An 8,555-nucleotide genomic window follows, 5' to 3' on the forward strand; every position below is an offset into this window, starting at 1 on the left:
TAGATAGGATGGTGAAGTGTATTGATGTTGGAGTTTGCAGCTGGGGAAGTTTACAGCAGTAATGAAACAAAACCATCAAAATGATTGCTAACACCTTGAGGGCATAGCGTGTCATACACCTGAATTATGCCCTTGGACTTGGCCCTTAAAAGGAGAGCTGAAAAATTCCAGTGCAGGGATCAATGATTATAACAAAAAAGACCGGAGAGAAGGAGCAGACCTTCATCTTCTGTTTCCTGGAGGAAAGCCTTTTCATTCTTGAGGCTACTCCAGCGAACCCTGGGAGCCCAGGGATGGTGGTGGATGAAAGCAAAAACAGGACACTTCAAAGTCCTTGGAAGAAGCCAGAAAGGAAATCCTGGAACCCACAGAACCTTGAACTGAGGAAAAATAAAGGCAAGAACTGTGATGGAGAGGAAAGAAGGGTGACTTTACCCTTTACTGCTGTGAGCTCTATGGAATGTGTGGGCTGAGGACTCAGTTTTTTTCCCCTGCTTTTTGGAGGGCAATTTGGGTTAAGTGACTTGCCCAAGGTCACACAGCTAGTTTTTGTGTTGTGTCTGAGGTGGGATTTGAACTCAGGTACTCTTGACTCCAGGGCTGGTACTCTATTCACTTCTTTTAACAAATCTGATGGCTCTCTCCAAATGGGGAGGTTTTACTGCCCAAGAAGCACCAGAAACTTAGAGGACTCTGTAGGTCCTTGTGGGAAGTGGGAATCAGAGGGCTGGGCTGTCTAGCAACCCTTGGGGTAGTTTCATTCTTGCTGACTGTAGGTTCCTGATGGATGTGCAGCCCCCCTGCAAAGGGGAAAAGAGACATCAGTGCACAAGTTAGGCACAGGGGCAAGGCCTCTGTGTTGTTTTGTTGTGTTAAAAATAGCTGTTTTGGATTCAATGTCTTGCTAGTTTTCATTCTTCCATGAAAATGGAAGACCTTTTGGTGTATGATACCTAGACTTTGACTCGGCTGAATTCTGATGTTTGTTGCAGCAACCCTTGGTGGGGGAGGAGCCAAAAAATAGTGACTGAGAAGCCTCTGAGACTGAAAGTGGTCAGGGTCAAACCCCAGCCCCAGACTCTGGGCCACAGTGATGTTGGGAACGGGACTGTCTTTAGTGCTAAAAGGGTACTCCAAAGAGAAGCAGGGAGTGCAGGCTGGTGGACAGAGGACCAGACTCTAAGACAGGAAGACTGGCTTAAGCTATTTCTCTGACTCCCCCAGGATGTGTGGACAATCCGTGAGGGGTCCCAAGCCTAGCTCCCCAAGATCTCCACACTCAAGTGTAGCCCTGGCCCTGGTACACCTGCCAGTCTAGAGGGAGGCTCAGTCAGGGCTTCTAGAATCATTGGTCTGATCATCCCTCTAACCCTGAGCCCACAGGATAACTGCAGGATATGGAGAGCTTCACCAAGGGCAGATTTCAGGGAGTCCATGAACTCAGATGGGGAATCTTGTGAACCTTCTTTTTCACAACTTTTCAAGTGACACTCAGTCATTCACTGAGGTGAGGGCACTGCAGTCAGAGTTAAGAGGGTCTGAGTCCAAATAGGATTTCAGAGACTGACTAGCTGTGTGACCCTGGATGAGCCACGTGGATGTTCTTAGCCTTAGTTTTCTCATATGTAAAATGGGAATGATAATAATACTTGCCTTTTCAGGTTGTTGTGAGGAACAAATGATATAAAAAAATTGTTAAGCACTTAACACAGTGTCTGGCAGATAATAAGCAGCTGTTGTTGTTATAGAAACCAGGATGATAGAAATGCCATCTTCTTCAATACGTCCAGGCTCCCAACCCTTAGGGTCATGATCTGGCTAAAAATGCTTCCCTCTGCAGCCCTGCTGGTGATGAGATTCTTTGGATGTATCTCAGCCAGTCCTTGGTCAACAGACAGTTTGTTTCTTTCAAATGCATGCTTCATAGAGAGCTTGGGTTTGAACCTATTTTGAGGTACTTAGCACCAAACACTAAAAAGGGGTCGTCTATGCTGGTGTCACCCTCCTCTTGGTTTATGAGCTCCCTGGGGACTGTGGTCCTGCCTTATCTGATCTTTATATCTCACCTCTCCCCTCCCTTCCCTTCCTCTTTCCTCCCCTCCCCTCTCCACTATGGCCATCAGAGCATTCCAGATGCAATTTCTTAATTGAGTTGGGTTTGGTGATTTCTTAGCTGTGGGGGAGCTTTTGTTAGCTTTCACAATCCTGTTTCACGAATGCGGATATAACAAAATGAAGATGTAAGTCTAGTCTTCCTATTTATTTTGTCTCTTCCTGCCTCCAAGATTAATATTAACGGGTTCCAAAATTCCACAAGCATGATTCTGTGCAAGGAAGGCTCTGTCCTGGTTGTTGAGAGAGACATAATGATCAAAATGGAAACATTCCTTCCCTACAAGGAGTGGGCAATAAAGTAGCTATGTCTAGATTAGGACTCATGTGCCACTCATATATACATTTACATCAATTGATATTTAATACAATATTGTATTAATTCACTTATCTAATGATGACAATTCACTTATCTAATTCATTTGGCCAAATATGGTTTGAAGTTATGAATTTCAAATTAAAACAATATTTATTTAGTCTTAGTTTTCAATGGTTACTTTTATAAGATTTTAAGTTCTAAAGTTTCCCCTCTCTCTCCCTTCCCCCCAGATGGAATGCAGTCTGCTATAGGCTACATGCGTACAATCATATCAAACATTTCCATATTAGCCATTTTATGAAAGGAGAACCAGAGCAAAAGGGAAAAAAACCATGAGAAAGAAGAAAAAGAGAGAGAAAATAGTCTGCATTGATCTGCATTCACATTTTGTCTGGAAGTAGATGGTATTTTGCATCATGGATCTTTTGGAGTTGTCTCAGATCCTTGTGTTGCTGAGAAGAGCTAAGTCAATCACAGTGGTTCATCACATAGTGTGTCTGTTACTGTATACACTGCCCTCCTGGTTCTGCTCCCTTCACTCAGCATCAGTTCATCTAAGTCTTTCCAGGTTATTCTGAAATCTGCCTCTTCATCATTTCTTGTGGAACAGCACTAGTCTGCTACAGTCATATACAACAGCTTGTTCGGCCATTCCCCAATGGGCAGGCATCCCCTCCATTTCTAATTTTTTGCCACCACAAAAAGAGCTACTATAAATATTTTTGTACATATGGGTCCTTTTCCTTTTCCTTTGATCTTTGTGGGATACAGAGTGTAGTAGTGACATTGCTGGATCAAAGGGTAGGCACAGTTTGATTGATCTTTGGGCATAAGAACTTCTAAATTTGCTCAGGGACAGACATTCAGCTACTTACCAAACTAACAAAACTCAGGCAAAATAGTAAAATATTTCATTAGGGCTGAAATAAATGGTAAAATATAATAAATCGTTATAAGGATGCAAAATAATACCACATATAAAGACACTATAGCAATAGCTAGCTTACATAGCACCTACTATGTGTGAGACACTTGTTAAGTCCTTTATAAATGTTATCTTATTTGATCCTCATGATACCCTGGACAGTCGGTGCTATTATTGTTTTGTTTCCATTTTACACTTGAGAAAACTGAGGCCAAGGTTAAATGACTTGGCCAAGGTCACCCAGCTAGGAAGCTTCTGAGGCTAGATTTGAACTTAGGTCTTCCTGACTTTAAGCCCAGGGCTCTGTCTGCTGTACCATCTAGCAATGTAAATATCTATGAAGCATTTGCCCATGCAACCTTCCTTTTCCCCTCATTTAGGGGGTGAGAGGTGAGGTCTTCCCTATGACTCTCATTCCTGTAAGCATTTTAGGTTTACATCCCGATAGCCTTACTATCATGGCTTAGAATTTGCTGCCAGGCAATGTCAGCACCAGATCTCTCCTCTGACTTCATGCCGTTCTCAGACCGACATCACTCATCTTTCCAATGGTCATCTTAGGATATTGTAACTCATTGTCCTGCCTTCATAGTCACCGGTCCCTGGAATCTCTACCCTGACTCTCCTCCTTCCTCTTTGGTCTCCTCAGCACAACCACTGGGCACAGGCAGCCCATCCTACACAACCTGAAGTCCTAGAGTCTTCCTCAATCAGTGGTTACATCCCAGACTCAGGAAAGGTGGGAAATAGTGTTGGTGCCTTCCTGGAGAGGCGGCTCTGTGAACACGGGAATAACAGAAGTCCAAGCAGAGTGTTCAGGAGGGATAGAAGCCTCTAGCTTTGAGGGTCTAGAGGAAGCACTCCCATCCAGTGGACCTCTGCTTTCCATGGGAATATCGTTGGGGAGGTATGGGGTGGTGTTGATTCTATTGTGTTCTAGTCCCAGGCTAGCAGCCTTATACTTCCTCCTCTGCTTTTGTTCCATCCTTCACTGTGTGCCCAAGGGATGGAAGCTGCCTTTTTGCTAGCAGGCTTGTTTCTCTAGTCTCAGGAGCCAGGCTGACTGACAGTCACACTGGAGGTGGCTGGGACTTCGTGGGGACTGGTCTGCTGATGGATTGGGCATCACCAAGAGAGAGTCCACTGATTGGGGCTCCAAAGGATGCAGCTCCCTTAAAACTGATATTTTATCTTGGATCCCTCATGACTTCTGGTGGGGATACAATTGAGTTGGCCTTGTGAGAAGCTGACTTATTGCCACATCATCCTCCGTAACACTTTGTTTCGGATTCCTACTTCTTCAATTTATTTCTGAGCTCAGGGCTGACAGAATGGCTTTCTCTTGCCTGCACACAGAATGGTGTTGAGGCTGGGGGGAGTGAGGTGGGAAGTTCCCACAAATTCAGGCCTAAGTGTGCCACCATTAGGAGCAGCCTCAAGGAGAGGCAGGTGTTAAACAAAGCAAGGCCTGTCATTTTAGTAATAACAGGTGTCCGAAAAGTCTTAGAGGGATCTCTGCTGAAGGGGGTGGGAGCTGTTTAATAAGGGTGATGCTAGCCCAAGTGTTAAGGGCTTGCAATGATTCACCTCCACTTAAAAATAAAAAGTGGCCAATTTCAGAATGTTACCTCCCCTGAGAAGTTAGGTAGTACCACAGGTAGAGAATGCAATCCAGAGTCCAAGTCTTGGATTAAAAAGTTCCCTTTCTTAGTAGTAAATGATCTGTATACATTTGAAAAAGTCTCTGCTCCTTGCTGACTCTATTTTCTATAAATGAAATGATGGAGCTAGACATTGAAAGTCCTGCCATCTCCAACCATTGTTTGCAATATTTCCAAGACCTATGATATCACAAAATGGAACATCCCTTTACCAATACAAATTACAACCCCTTCTATGTCATGGTTCAGTTAGGAGAACATTGACTTGGAGATGAGTGATTCTGGTTCAAATCCCACTTTTGATGTTTACTATTTGGAATGATGCTGGGCAAGGCATTTGACATGCCTGGGTCTCAGTTCCTCCTTTGTAGAATGAGAGGCATGGCCCAAATGACCTCTAAATACCTTTCATCTCTGAAGTTATGTGATTCTGTAAAATCACATCCCACAAAACTTACCAGCTAAAGCCATGCTGTACTATGAGTGTCAGTGCTGGTTCTGGTCACATCTGGCCAGAGAAGGGGACCTGGTCCTGCAGTAATAAATCATAATCTTCCCTAGCCAAATGCTCGGAAATAAGACAAGTCCCAGCCTTGAGCTTAGGTCATGTACAGGACTTCATAGGAAGCACTGCGGCCATTCCCTGCTCATATTGACTTCAAACAGCAAACACTAAGTTTCTTCCTTGGAGGTTCAGAGCTGGTCCCAGAATAGTTACATTCCATGCTCAGCATTAGAGACCATTTCCCACTTTCCCCAAATTTTACTTGCCATGAAGATATGGGCATTAACAAACTGTAGAACTTTCTCAGGCATTAGAAGGTCCCACAGGGATAAGCATCTCAAGAGACAGATAGTATATGCCAAAATATGAACTATAGATACAGCCTTCAGCAGCATCCTTTAGGGACCAGTGTTAAGATGTCATTCTCCCTACATGTATCCTTGGCATTTGAGCTGCTTCTAACCCCACCACACTTGTATGGGGACAGGTCATGGCTGCTGCTGCTACTGCTTCTACTGCTTCTGAAACTTCAATTGGGGATTTCATCTGAATTAATGATAATGAAAAGTGACATTTTGCTGAGAATAAAGTCAAGTTGATGTTACAGGAATGGGAATCTGAAGATCTTCCCTGCCCCTAGGCCCCTTGAGAGGCTTAAGTGACTCTGAGAACCTTCCTTGATTTTCAAATATACTCTGCTCCCTAATAGGCTGAATGTGGTCACGTGGAGCCTGTGGACAGAGGCTTGTTTTCAGGAATGTCCATGCCTTGTTTTGTGATTCGGCAGTGGGTCTAGAGGGCTGTGACATTCTCTGAGCCAGGACAAGGCTGATATATACCCTGATGTGAGGTTTTGCTTTGGGGCTTACTTTGAGAAGAGTTGTGTGGGATTTGACCAGGTGATACTCTGGGCAGCTGTTGAGCCCCACAGCTTGGAAAACCCAGTTGTTGGTGCTTCCCTCTCTGATAACTAAGTACAGATGTAATGGTCAGATAGCTGGAAGCCCTGTCTGCTGATCTGTTTCTCTGTATTTTTTGTCTGCTTGTAACTTCTGCCTGTAACTTGTTTGTATTCTATGAAGTTCAGGATGCTGATCTTTTCCCCCTGAACTAGGTAAATGACATATGTTTGATTGAAGCAAGATTGTTAACCCATTTTGAGTTACTTTCCTTTAGAAAAGCAGATCTAAGAACCTGTGCTAGCAGCCATCCTGGGTATGCTAGGATGCTTGCTGCTACAGTTGGCATCCAGCCACACAATGAGATTGCAGAATGAGATCCAACAGTTTTGTCTAGCTCTCCCAACCCCTTTTCCTACCACACATATGCAACAAAAACCTAGAAAATATGTCAAACTGAATTCTAATTGGGAGATCCAAGGCAAAGTCCCAGTGATTCATTTTTGCAGCCCAGGTCAACTTAGGAAGATAGACAGAGAGGTCTGGGGATGCTGAAATGGAAGCTACCCAGGAGCACAATGGCAGCAGCAGTACCACAACAGGCAGAATCAGCAGCAGGTTTGGTCACCTGCAGCAATGACACAGTAGTCCACACCCAGGGATGTTAAGAGGACTGAACACCTGGGCAGAGAGAGATCCAAGGCCCCTGTAACAGTGGGAGAAGGAACAGGGGCCATGTGGCAGCTCGAGTTCTTATTACTCAGTTCCTGGTCACAGTTCCAAGGTGAAGAGGAGCATTTTCAGTAAAGAGCAAGTTCCAGAACCATAACTGTGTGGTTCTGAACCCAGGAGCCAAGGAGGCAGGGGTGAGGTGAGGAGGGGAAAGACTAAGTTTTAACTGTTAGTGCTGCATATGTCTGCAGTGAAATAAATCAAGGTCAAAGACCTCAACCAAGGGGGAATCAGCTGTTTAGTTACTCTGAACCTGCAAAACTTCCCAGTAGGCTGAGTGACTAAGTCAAGCATCAATATACAGAAACTCAACCACCCCTAAGTCAACAGACCCAAACAAGGTCCAGAATTTGCAGAGCACAGAGCAAGAGGGCAGTGAACAGATCTCTCCTTAGATCATACCACTTTGGAAGCACCAATTTTGGAAGCATCAATTTTTTTTTTGCTTTTTTGGAGGGCAGTTGGGGTTAAGTGACTTGCCTAAGATCACACGGCTAGTTTTTGTGTTAAATGTCTGAAGCTGGATTTGAACTCAGGTCCTTCTGACTCCAGGGCCAGTGCTCTATTCATTGTGCCACCTAGCCGTCCCTGCAACACCCATTCCTGATAAAAACTCTAGAAAACATAAAAGTAAATGAAAATTCTCTCAAAATGACAAGTAGCATCTATTTAAAATTAAGAACAACGATTATCTATAAAGGGGATGAATTAGAAGCCTTTACAATAAGATCAGGAGTAAAGCAAGGATGACCATTATCACCATTATCATTCAATTATGTGTTAGAAGTGCTAACTAAAACAATAACGTAAGGGGAAAAGAAATTGAAAGAATAAGCATAGGTTATGAAGAAACAAAACTATTATTTTTTTAAAAATATGATGGTTTGCTTAAAGAACCCTAGAGAATCAACTGAAAACTAGTTGAAAGAATTAACAATTTCAGCAAAGCTGCAGGATATGAAACCTTCAGTATTTCTATATATGATCAACAAAACCTAACAGTAAGAAGTCAACACAAGAAATTCTGTCTAAAGTAATTATAGAGACCATAAAATACTTGGAAGTCTACCTACCAAGACACACAGAGGAACTGTATAGCACTAGATGGATCAATGAACAGAGTGCCAGGCTTATAAACAGGATAACCTGAGTTCAAATCCAAACTCAGAAGCTTACTTGCTGTGTGACCCAGGGCAAATCACTTAACCCAAGTTTGCTTCAGTTTTCTCATATGTAAAATGGGGATAATAATATCACCTACCTCCCAGGGTTGTTGTGAGAATCAAATGACATAATAATTTTTAAAGTGCTTAGCCCAGTGCCTGGCACGTCGTAAGCATTTTCTAAAGTACTATTTCTTCTTCTTCTTCTTCTTCTTCTTCTTCTTCTTCTTCTTCTTCTT

This window comes from Petaurus breviceps, unplaced genomic scaffold (assembly GCF_028583685.1).
Source record: "Petaurus breviceps papuanus isolate PSGF00001 unplaced genomic scaffold, PetGlider_PUasm1.0 173, whole genome shotgun sequence".
NCBI classification, from domain to species: Eukaryota; Metazoa; Chordata; class Mammalia; order Diprotodontia; family Petauridae; genus Petaurus; species Petaurus breviceps.